Source organism: Sus scrofa, chromosome 1, assembly GCF_000003025.6.
Source record: "Sus scrofa isolate TJ Tabasco breed Duroc chromosome 1, Sscrofa11.1, whole genome shotgun sequence".
NCBI classification, from domain to species: domain Eukaryota; kingdom Metazoa; phylum Chordata; class Mammalia; order Artiodactyla; family Suidae; genus Sus; species Sus scrofa.
This window is the reverse complement of record NC_010443.5, coordinates 98938447-98951755: the sequence shown is the minus strand read 5'-3', so window position 1 is coordinate 98951755 and position 13309 is coordinate 98938447. Positions and strand designations below refer to the sequence as shown.

General features: G+C 38.7%; 1 protein-coding gene across 7 annotated transcripts in view; it reads left to right on the top strand.

Moving 5' to 3' along the window:
- Nucleotides 1–13309, top strand: part of DYM (dymeclin) — a 382159-nt gene that overhangs the window by 72909 nt on the left and 295941 nt on the right. The window lies entirely within an intron of this gene.

Below are 13309 nucleotides of genomic sequence, written 5' to 3'. Positions count from 1 at the left end.
GGTCATGGTGTAGTAATACTGTCACATGTGCCTTTTATGTGTGCCTTCAAGGACATGCTTGGGGTTCTTCTGTCTCTCTTGCCTAATAATATTTAGACGCTGACTCCCCATCATGAAACGAAGAATTTTATATTGTTGAGGGGAAAATAATCAAACTTAGTAATATTAAGCATATGATAGGCACAGAATTAGAGTGATCTCTGTAAACAAGGGTTTGAGAGAGGAGCAGTTTGAATCTCATCCAGGTATAGGTGCAGCTAGTTGTCCACCCATCCTTTGTTCTCCCTTTACCCCCTTCCTGCTGTCTGAGCTTTTATGGAGAGGTCAGATTTCCACTTCCAGCCTTTCAGAAACTAGGTGTGGTCAGTGGGTTGTAGAGGGAAGTCCTTCAATAAAACTTGTGGGTAGAACTCTTTAAGGCCATCTGACTCATCTAGGAGGCATATCTTTTTGTTCAGGAGAGCCCACTTTCCTGCTTTCTGGAATGTGGACAGGGTCTCTTGAGAGTTGTGTTGGACCTCTTGGCACCATAAGCTAAGACACTCGCATAAAATTTTGCTTTGACATCATTGAGCTGCTGAACCAAAGTCATCAACTAGTATCTACCCCACCACCCTGAATTCTCATGTGAGAAAAATAGACTCTTATTTGTTTATACTAGATTTGGTTTTTTTAAAGTTTTATTGAAATTTAGTTAATTTACAAGGCTGTGATAATTTCTGCTGTACAACCAAACAACCCAGTCATATATACTACGCTAGATTTGTTATCACCAGATTTTGTCACCACAGCTGAATAAAGTTCCTGTAAGAGTCAAAATGTTTGTTACTTTTAAAGCAATTACTCTCAGGCTTATTTTTCTTTTTTTTTGATTTTCTTGGTGATTTATTCAGATGCTGTCATCTTTGTGTGAAGATAGTCCTTTTGAACAAGTGTTTTTTTTAATTTTTTTATAATTTTTTTTAATTTTCCCACTGTACAGCAAGGGGGTCAGGTTATCCTTACATGTATACATTACAATTACATTTTTTCCCCCACCCTTTCTTCTGTTGCAACATGAGTATCTAGACAAAGTTCTCAATGCTACTCAGCAGGATCTCCTTGTAAATCTATTCTAAGTTGTGTCTGATAAGCCCAAGCTCCCGATCCCTCCCACTCCCTCCCCCTCCCATCAGGCAGCCACAAGTCTCTTCTCCAAGTCCATGATTTTCTTTTCTGAGGAGATGTTCATTTGTGCTGGATATTAGATTCCAGTTATAAGTGATATCCTATGGTATTTGTCTTTGTCTTTCTGGCTCATTTCACTCAGTATGAAAGTCTCTAGTTCCATCCATGTTGCTGCAAATGGCATGATGTCATTCTTTTTGATGGCTGAGTAGTATTCCATTGTGTATATATACCACACCTTCCGAATCCAATCATCTGTCGATGGACATTTGGGTTGTTTCCATGTCCTGGCTATTGTGAATAGTGTTGCAATGAACATGCGGGTGCATGTGTCTCTTTTAAGTAGAGTTTTGTCCGGATAGATGCCCAAGAGTGGGATTGTGGGGTCATATGGAAGTTCTATGTATAGATTTCTAAGGTATCTCCAGACTGTTCTCCATAGTGGCTGTACCAGTTTACATTCCCACCAACAGTGCAGGAGGGTTCCCTTTTCTCCACAGCCCCTCCAGCACTTGTTATTTGTGGATTTATTAATGATGGCCATTCTGACTGGTGCGATCAGGCTTATTTTTCTAATTGTCTCTCTGAGGAAACTTTTTAGAAATTTTTTCCTTAATTACCTCTCTGGAGCCCTAATGAAATTTGAATATTACAGATACATTGAGTATCTGTTTATGTGCTATGGCCTTTTGAAGGATTGCACTTCATTATAATGTCTATGAAGTTTTTTTACCCCTAAAGAACCAGTTTTCATCTCTTGAGGATGATTTTGCCCCCACTGAGAATGCATCCTTTTTTTTTTTTTTTTTTTGGCTTCACCTGAGGCATGTGGAAGTTCCCTGGCTAGGGTTTGAACCCATGCCACAGTTTTGACCTGCACCGCTATGCCTGATCCTTAACCCGTTGCACCACAAGGGAACTTCCAAGAATGCATATTTTAAAGGAATTAATTTTGAAATAAAGTAGATTTTAAGACTTATCATCATAGCATCTTAATTATCATTGGAAATGTGGCCCCAAAAGGAATGACAGGTGTTGGTGAGCAGGTAGGCTCCTGGCTTCTGTTGTGCCCCAGTGCAGCATCCAGAATTGTAATACAGATTTAGGAATGAGAACCACTAAACCTCCTTGGGTCTTGGTCTGTTGATATGCAGCATGGAAGGTTGGGCTGAGACAACTGAGGAGTCCCTGACAGGGAAGGGCATGGGGGAGTCCCATGCTTTTTGCATGTCTGGTATCCTTTCTCACCTTCCTGTACAATATTGTTGGGGCCGAGGGTGGGCACTGTGTGCCCAGCTTAGTTTTTGGGCACTCTGGGAATGAAATGTGGCTCCATGACACGGTTTGTGCCAGTTACCTGTAAGCAGAGTCATGAGCTTGCAGAGCATGTACCCATGTACCTTAAGCTCATTGCCCTTGGCCTTTCTCTTCTTTACCGGATGTGGAGCCAGTGCACTGGGCCATCTTAAAACGATGGTGATGAGTGCCACATACAAAAAAAAAAAAAAAAAAAACAAAAAAACAAACCAGTGTCCCGGGGCGTGGGATATAGATAATGTTATGAAACTATTAACACCAGCCCTAGATGGCTTATCTTTGGATTTTGTCTTATGTGAAAAGAGCATATACTTTTTTTGGTTAAGCCACTGTGGTTACATATGATCAAATGAGGGAAAGGAAACACATATATTGTCTACTCTTTGCTTATCATAGCATGTACGATGCTTTATGTGCTCCTGATTTAATTTAAAAATAGAACCACCTCTATTACATTTATTTCATTACCAAATACCACCAATTTTGTATATATCCTAAATGGTATATCAGGATATATACAAATACACTCATTGTGCATTTGTTTTGTTGTTGAGAAAATGTTTTGGTGGGAGGATGGAAATTATAAATCCCCTTCGGATAGTAAGCTGTGAATGCAGTGAGTAGACCAGCCACTTAAAGAGTCTTGGGGAGCAAGTAGACAGTGTTGTAATATTTCAGACGTTTCAATGTTTTAATGTGTTTATACTTTTTAAATGAACTGAAAATGCACAGACAGCCAGATGTCTTGTATTATGTGCAACCAGCTGCTGAAACAATTTCTTATGATTTAATGTTGTTGGAACTCCCTCCTACAAGAAGGTTTGTCTTGGTAACAGTTTCCATGTGAAACCAAACTACTCTTTAAATGTTTCATCTACTATAGTCAAAGTACAGTGGTATGGGTCAGCTTATAATTTAAGAAGGAATATTGACCTATGAAAACTGAGGAGGCTCCAGACACACCTGACTATCATCAGTCTTACTGTAAACATTGATCTGTAATGTTGGCATGCCAGGGCTGCCCCAGTAGGTGGATAGCAAGAGGAATCTAATTTTCATGCTCATTGCAGGTCATTCAAAAGTAGCTTAAACATTTCCTTTGAGACTGTGAAGTCATTCTATTAATGCTGAAAGCCAGTGGTCACCAAGACATAGATAGATATTTAGAAGTCTGTAAGTTTTTGTTGTTGTTGTTGTTGTTTTGCTTTTAGGGCCACACCCATGGCATATGGAGGTTCCCAGGCCAGGGGTCAAATAGGAGCTACAACTGCTAGCCCACGCCACAACCACAGCAATGCAGGATCCAAGCCTTGTCTGTGATCTACACCACAGCTCATGGCAACTCCAGATCCTTAACCCACTGAGTGAGGCCAGGGCTTGAACCCGCAACCTCATGTTCCTAGTTGGATTCATTTCTGCCACTATGGGAACTCTCAGTCATAAGACGTCGTTCCCGTCTTATGACTGAGAGAACAAGATCAACTATGGTAGTTTAAACTCCCAGAACTTGTAGGAATTCATTTGTAATGAAAATTGACTTCTGAATAGTAAGTGGATACTGGTTCTCAGTTTGGATTTCTCAATAAAATGCTAATTCTCCGAGGTGTTAAACTTCAACAAAGATTAAAATTACACATCTTCCAGGAGTTCCCTGGTGGCTTAGTGGATTGGGGATCCAGTATTGTCATTGCTTGGTGTGAGTTGATCCCTGGCCCAGGAACTTCCACATGCCATGGGTGTAGCCAAAAAAAAAAATACACACCTTTTAGGAATCCTTCCTTAACTTCATACCTCTCAGCTTTTATGTAAGTATTTAAAAGAAAGCTCAAGTCAGGCACAGTCTTGTGACTTGACATGTTTCAGTGTATATTGAGTTGATCCATTAGAATTGAAATGCATTCCAAAAGTAAAACCTTATCTGTAATTGTTACACCTTCTTGATATCAAGGAGTTGAATGGGAGCAGAATAAGGTAGGCTAAAGCTCTGTCCCTCAAGACACTAATGGTGGAACATGGTCGGCAGGCTAGGGGTGAAAGCACAACCGTTAGAATTTGTGACACTGGTTGGTTCTTATAGTGTTACTGGGAGGGTTGCCTGAGACCTCGTGACTCTACCCAGCAGTAGAGTTCAGGTGAGGCCCTAGCAGCAGAAGCAGTCAGGTTGTATGGGCCTAATAGTTATGTTTTGAGGACTGCTTATGATGCTTTTTTATTATAAAATAGTTGCTTTGAGAACTTGAACTGGATTTCTTTCCTTGTCTTTTTGTCTGTTTTTGTTGCTGATGTTTTTGTCAAAGCTGTCACTCTTAACTGTGTATAATCATGCCATTGTTGAGAACAAGTCTTACTCCCTCTCTCTAGTGCCCCTGCTCTGGACAGGTCGCTGTGAGGTCTGCTCAGAATGGGCATCTCTGTTGACTCCAGCCCCTTCCTCTGAGATCCATTTGTGTGTCTTCTCCTTTATCAACTTGTGAGCTTGATAAGAAGGGCTGGAGCTGCTGAATTCTCAGCTTGGCCTGATTGGCAGATATTTAAATTCCACAATTTAAGAAACTAGGTTTTTTGTAAGTGGTATATTGATAAAGATGAGATATTCAGTCAATTGCTTTCACTGCCTTTTCCAGGGAGTGTGTGTCTGATTGTGTAGCGGGACTTTGTCTGCCTCTCAAGCACAGGGTTATCTGGTGTTGTCTGCTGACCTTGTCCATGTCACACTTTCTCCTTCAGCCATGGTGGTATCCTTGCTAATTTGGAACATGCCAGTCCACTCCTGTCTCCAGGGCCTTTGACCTTTCTGCTTCTGCCTTGAATATCCCCTCAGATATTTGCACGGCTTATGTCCTGACCTCCTTCAAGCCTCCTTTTGCTCAAAGGTCTGCTTCTTAGAAATAGCTGCTCTGACTACCCATAATACTCCTCTCATTTTCTGTCCTTTTATCATACTTTATTTCTTTTGTTCTAATACAGAAACATTAGACCTTTCATGTTACCTGTTATTTCTCAAATACAATTAGAATGAAGCCTTCCACGAAAACAAGGGCTCTTCTTATGCTAGCATTTGTTTTGCTCACTGCTGTACTCTTAGTCCTCCTGTTAGCCTGGCATATGGAAGACTGAAAAAAATATTTGAGTGAGTAAATTTGTGGGGGCCACAAACTATGCAGTGTGCTTAAAGCATTTTGTTTGTCTTTCATATGTGCTAAGCCACATTCCATTGCCGATGTAGTGGCTCAAAGCCCCTTGCAGTTGGTATATTATATAAACATTAGATATCTCATAGACATTAATAGTAGAAGGGGGCTACTAGAAACTGAAACACTGAGAAATAACATCTGACACTATTTAAGGTAATGGTGGATTAATTACCTATAAATGCTGAGCCGTCTGGAGCCATTTAGTTTAGAGACAATCAGCATTGTATCTCTGTGGTCCCCACATTATCTCTTTACATTATAATTATTTCTCATTAAGTTTGTCTTCAAAAACATACCTTATGAATATACTATGTGTATATACTATACTGAACCCTGGATAAAGAAAGGCTTGACTTTGAAAGAGCTTAGCGATGGGTAGATGCGTAGAAAGATAGCCTGGTAAGAGGAACAGTTGATAAATGCTGCAGTCATTTGGAAGTGTAGTGATGAGCAGTGCTTAGGTCTTCAAGGAGGCAGAAAGGAGCTGCATAGGGACCTCTTGGATATGTCCACTGTGTTTGGAGAATCACAAGTGCATTAGTTTGATTAGAGAGAGGGTTTGTGGGAGATTATTGCTGGAGAAGCTATGATGTTTGATGGAGTAAAGACTTGAATGATAGAGGGACTAGATGTTTGATTATGTTTAGGGTTCTCTGTTTATTAAGATATAAAAGAACATAATATATCTATTTTTTGGAGCTATTTCTCCAAAATCCATTTTGGATGTGTTTGGGGAGGGATAGAACTGATTAAGAATCGTATTTATAAAATTCACTTTGTCCACTGGATTTATGAAACGTAATAAAATGATATAAAGTACACATTTTTTCGACTCATGGATGTTGGTATTGGCTTAGATGTTATACTTTGGAAAATTTGAATATTGAAAACTTTGCTAACAGTGGTGGCTTAAGAACCTGAAGAGCCATAAACAGTTTCTTTATGAAGTCTGCAGGGTTTTGAGAGTGAAAGAACTGGGGAGACTCATGGTCGGTGGTGAAGGGCCTAACTGTCAGGAAAATCCTTTCTACAGCCCTGCATGTGGATATCCAAACTCCTCTCAAATCCAGCCTCAACAGAGTGGGTGGCTAAAACAAGTCAGCATTTAAGTTTTAGGTGCTGTAAAGTAAATATCTAGTATAGCTTTCTGGCTGAATGAGGTATTTAAAACATTCCCAGCACTGAATTAAAGATGATAGCATTTTCAAATACTGAGACAGAAATAAGTTTACAGTAACTTATTAGTTTGAAAATTGATTTCTGGTGCCTCCGGTGGTGGGGGTGGGGGGAAGGAGGGGGGAATCCAGGTTAAAAATTGTTATTATGTAAAACCTTCCCCAGGTTTATTGAAAAAACCTGACCAGGATATATCCAGTAGCACAAATGTTTTTACAAGATACATGCTCGGATTTCATAATTGCGTAACTGATTATTGCCAAGAAGTGTAGGAGACATTGTGTAGTAGGAAAAAAAACACCACTAATTCTAATTTGGAATCCCAAAGACAGGGCTTAAATCCTAGCACCAGCACTCATCAGCAGTGCACTCCAGGCCTTGGTTTTCTCATTTTGTTTTTGTGGGTTTTGTTGTTGTTGTTGTTGGCCGTGCCTATGGTATGTGGAATTTCTCAGGTCAGGGATCAAACCCACCCTATAGCAGTGACTAGAGCCACAGCAGTGACAACACTGGATCCTTAACCCACTGTGTCAAGAGGGAACTCTTCAGTTTTCTTTTTTAAATTGGGGTTCATAGATCATAGACTGTCACCTGGAAAAGGTATTTGGAGATACCTGGTGCAGTTTTTAATATTTTAGATATGGAAACTGAAGTGCATAAGTTTGGAGACCAACTCATATTGCTATTGAACTTGGTAGTTTAATATACACCATGTCCTTAACTGCATTTGGGGGGCCAGCAGCTGAGAGGAGACATATCATCCTGGATTGAGGTCTTTCTAGTGCTCTTCCTGCCTACTCTCTTACTTAGGATTGTGTTGAAGACTAAAGTAATGCATTTGAAAATGCTTTTGTAAAATTCAAAATGTTTTATGATTATGAAAGTGTATTGCTGTACACATACTAGGTACTTAAGAGAAACATTGAATGTATTTGCTTCTGAGTTAATTTTTCTATTTTAAACTTCTCAGTAAAAAGTAGTAGTACTTGGTCATTGACAGATATAGTGGTCCTAAGGATACAGAGTGTCTAAGATTCAAAATAACAGGCTGAAGAACCTGTGTGGGAACTGATTTAAGTTTTTGTTGGGTCAGGTTGCTTGGAGGAGCTTCTCTGGCAGCTTTGGAGGACTGCTTCTAGCCTGACATTAGCTGTGAAAGATTAGCAGCAGCTAAAGAGTCCTAAATCTTAGCTGTCATTTTGCATATGTTTGTATATTTCCTTGCAAGTTATGGACTATTTAGAGGCATATATCATTGGGTTTTTAGAATTAGAATTAAGCTTGTTTTATCATTTTCATTTTATGTATGATGGTACTGAAGAAGCGAGAAAGTAAGTGACTTTCTTAAGGTCAGTTTGCAGGATTCTTCGCTCAGCCCTAAAAATGCTGAATCTCTGTCTTCAAAGAATTTTTACTCTTATAAAAGCAAGGCTGGTCCAGGATGCTTTTGTTAATTTCTTTTGCTCTTATTAGTGCATGTATGGCAAAATATGAATGAGGTGGTTTTGACATTAACAACTGCAGAATTTTAATTCTGCCAACAAACAGTTGATTTTTTTCTCCCTCTATAATTTTTGTGTTACTTATGTAAGTTAATTCTTTACAGAGTAATTTCATTTTGGGGGCATAATTACATTACCTTTGGGTATTTAATACTAGTTATTGATGCTGATGCAGTCATTTTACATTATAGTGTATGTGTGCACATGGTTTGGGGAGACAATCAAATAGCATGGAGGACTTATGATGAGAACAAATTTCCTTGTCCTATCCCTTTCTTCCTCAGAGACAATCATTTTTCATTTTTAGCTATTCTGGTGGTTTATAGAAACCTTTACCCTTATCTTACCTTTATATATATTGCTAGATAATATAACACTATTCTTTTTGTTTAAATTAAAGGCTTTATTTTTCAGAGCAGTTTTAGATTCATACCAAAATCCAGCAGGAAGTACAGAGTATTCCCGTATCCCTCCTCCCACACACACAGCCTCTCCCACTGTGAAATTTCTCACCTCAGTGATAACATTTGTTACAGTCAATGAACCTGCATTGACACATCATTATCACCCAACTCACAGTGAACCATTAGGGTTCACTCTTGGTGTGTTGTACATTCTGTGGATTTTGACAAAGGTAAGACATGTATCCACCATGACAGAATCATAAGAATGGTTTCAAAAAAAAAAAAAAAAAAAAAGGAGTTCCCGTCGTGGCGCAGTGGTTAACGAATCTGACTAGGAACCATGAGGTTGCAGGTTTGATCCCTGCCCTTGCTCAGTGGGTTAAATCCGGCGTTGCCGTGAGCTGTGGTGTAGGTTGCAGACGCGGCTCGGATCCCGCGTTGCTGTGGCTCTGGCATAGGCTGGCAGCTACAGCTCCAATTCGACCCCTAGCCTGGGAACCTCCATATGCCATGGGAGCGGCTCAAGAAATGGCAAAAAGACAAAAAAAAAAAAAAAAAAAAAAAAAGAATGGTTTCATTGCCCTAAAAATCATCTGGGCTCTGCCTGCCCATCTCCCCACCCCATTAACCCTTGGTTACCGCAGATGTTTTTGCCGGCTCCATAGTTTCACCTTCTCTCAAATAGCATAGAATTGGAATCTTGTAGTTCGTAGCTTTTTTTTTAGATTGGCTTTGTTCACTTAGTAGTATGCATTTAAGATTCCTTTAGTGTTTGTGGCTTAGTTGCTCATTTCTTTTTAGTGCTGAAGAATACTACATTTTCTGGATGTACTTATGTAGAAGTTAACTTTATGCATATATACAGATATAGTCCTTATGCAAGTTTTAGAATTACGTATGACCATTTAAAAATTTAATAAAAATAAATTTGGTAAGAAAAAATTCTCTAAGGAGAGTATACCAATTATAATCCCACCAAAAACGTTTAACAGAGCCTCAACAGTATTGTTTATTGCCTAAGTTTTTGTAAGCTAAAAATGGAAATCCCTATTGTGATCCTTTTTTTTAAAATTTTTTATTTATTTTTTTTCCACTGTACAGCATGGGGACCAAGTTACACATACATATATACATACTTTTTCCTCCCATTGTTGAATTGTGATGTAAGTATCTAGACATAGTTCTCAATGCTACACAGCCGGGATCTCATTGTAAATCCATTCCAAGAGCAATAGTTTGTATCTGTTAATCCCAAGCTCCCCATCCCTCCCACTCCCTCCCTCTCTCCCGGGCAGCCACAAGTCTATTCTCCAAGTCTATGATTTTCTTTTCTGTGGAAACGTTTATTTGTGCTGTATATTAGATTCCAGTTATAAGTGATATCGTATGGTATTTGTCTTTCTCTTTTTGACTTATTTCACTCAGTATGAGAGTCTCTAGTTTCATCCATGTAAATGACATTATGTCGTTCCTTTTTATGGCTGAGTAGTATTCCATTGTGTATATACACTACATCTTCCTAATCCAATCATCTGTAGATGGACATTTGGGTTGTTTCCATGTCTTGGCTATTGTGAATAGTGCTGCAATGAACATGCAGGTGTATGTGTCTTTTTTAAGGAAAGTTTCATCCGGATATATGCCCTATTGTGATTCTTATGTACATTTTCTCATTACAGGTGAGGTTGAACATCTCTTTACATGTTTAAATGCTGTTTCTAACTTTAAGTAGAAGTTTAGTAGTCATTAGTAATTTTTGAGGGCTCTTTTTCCCTTGATTGTTCCTTGTTTTATGAATGCACCATTTAAGCCAGCATTATTGTAGTTTGGAGCCCACATAACCACTTTGGTATATCTGCTTTATTATTACATATCCACCATATTAATCCATCTTAATTTTTTACTTTTTATAATGTTAAAAAATTTTTTTTGGTTAACCTTTATTTCGAGATATGTGGCTGTATTTTATACAGTTGATGCAGTCCTTGAGGAACCATAAAAACATGGAATGGATTTTGAGTTTACCTGATGCACACCATTTTTACATATGATAAAGTTGATAGATAAGTTGACTGATAAAGGTGAGGAGTGACAGATCTGATACTAGAATGCTGTTTTCTTGACTCCTAACCTCTAGGCACTTCCGTTCCATTCTTAATAACTTTTACAAATGAGGAGTATTACTGTGTCTTTGATTTTGTTTTAAAACTAGCCATCACTGCTATTGACAGCATCAGTAAAATACTATACCACTTTTTAATCTTTCCTCATAATTTACTTTTAGAATGTCCATGTTGGCATGATACTGATATTTCTAACTTTTGGTCTTAATCCTTTGAACTTGTCAGTTGTTTTTGTTAAACTTATGTTCCATTTACAGTACTGTTGGTTTCTTATCCAATAGTAAATCAAAGGATGTTTTTTTCCTGCGTATTCATTGACTTTGCCCTTTGCCAACACTAACACCCATTTCATGAAGGCTTTTGTCTTTATCCAAGTGTTCCACTCTGCCTTAGCAGAGCAGTGCAAGGTCATGGCGCTTGCCTTTTTTTTTTTCTTCACATGAAATTAATAACTTGCTCCAACAGTAGTTTGTTCTAGGACATTTCCAGCCCAGATGGTGGAAAGTTCTTGGGATAATATGGCAGCCAGAGCAACATTTTGGCTTTTTAAAGTTGACTTTGTTTTGGCGATTGTGTAATGAAAATCCTCTGAAGATTATACAAGGACGTTAAACAAGAAAGATCTGTTGGCTTAAAACATTTTTCATCTTTTAAAAACGGCCACACTCAGCATGGTAGAATTTTGGTTTCTTTCATGTATTGGACTGTCTTGGCTCTTTTCCTTGATTATTTGGCACTTAAGATAGCCCCAATTAATATATTTTAAATTTTGTTTTCACAGGAATATGACATTGCTTTGAGTTCCTTTTATTTGAGCATTATAGGATGTTACAGCAAGAAATGAAATGAGGGATCATCTTGCCCGATGTACTTATTTACAAATAAGAAAACTGAGACCCAGAGGGGTTATTTTGAAATAAGCAGAGTGAGTTTAATAGAGAACTTAGAAGCAGACCCTGAGTTTTCTAACTTGGGGGTCAGTAACTCCTATAATATTTAATTTTTTGTTTATTCTTATTTCACTGTCATCAGATTTTAATCAATAAAATTTTGATTTTAACATTTATGATAATCCTCTAGCTTTAGTTCCTGATTAATATAATTTTCAAACAGATGCTACACTTACGTTGTTCAAATACCAAACACATAGAAGTGGACATGAACCTGTCCTACCTGTCCCTGTTCCCCATCTCTCCAGCCTTGAGTTTGCCTCCAGAGTGATCACTGTTCTTAGTTTTCTTATGTATCCTTCCTGAAATTTTTCATGTGTATATATGCAGTTATGAATATAGACTCTTATTTCCTCCTGTATTCTCATAAAAGGTGGGAGATTATACATAGTGTTTTGAACTTTCCTCTTTTTCTGCTTAACAGTCTATCTTAACACCTTCTGTATACAGGCATTTAGAGAGCTTTCTCATTTTTGTCTTTCATTTTTTGCTTTTTAGGACCACACCCACAGCCTATGGAAATTCCTAGGCTAGGGATCGAATTGGAGCTACAGCTGCCAGCCTACACCACAGCCACAGCAGCAGGGAATCTGAGCTGCGTCTGTAACCTATGCCATAGTTCACGGCAGTGCCGGATCCCTGACCCACTAAGCAAGGGCAGGGATCAAACCCTCATCCTCATGGATGCTTGTCAGATTCATTTCCGCTGTGCCACAATAGGAACTCATTTTTGTCTTTTAAGTAACAACTTTATTGAGATATAATTCAAATAACCCAGCCTTTCAAATATTCTTTCAAAGTGTATATTTAGGTGGTTTTTAGTATACTCACAAAAGTTGTGGACCTGTCACTGCTATCTAATTCCAGAACTTCATTACCCCAAAGAGAAACACTGTACCCATTAGCTTCTTAGGAAGGAACAAAATTTCTAGGTGTAAAACCTTTCAAATAGTGTTTGCTTCTAATGACTAAATGCTTTTAATGAAAATGAATCTGGGACTCTGTGCCCTTTGCCAGTATTTAAAAGCTTAACTTCTTTGGCAAGTGTGATGGTTAATATTGTGTGGTAATTTGAGCTGAGGAATGCCAGAGGTCAGACGTCATTTCATTATCTCTGGGTGTGTCTGTGAGTGTGTTTCTGAAAGTGACTAGCATTTGAATTGGTCTGTAAAACAGATCATATTCACTAGCATTGGTGAGCATCACCAGTCCATTGAGGGCAGGGATAGAAAAAAGGTGGCAAGGGGCAGATTTGTCCTTTTGCATAAGCTGAGCCATCCATCTCCTCCTGTCCCTGGACGCTGGCACTCATGTTCTTTGGGCTTTTGCACTTTGACTGGCTATTCTGCTTCTCAGGGCTTTGGATGTGAACTGGAACTACATCGCTGGCTTTGCTGGGTCTCTTGCTTGCCGATGGCAAATAATGAGACCTCTTAGCCTCCATAATTGTGTGAACTAATCTCTTTTAATAAATTT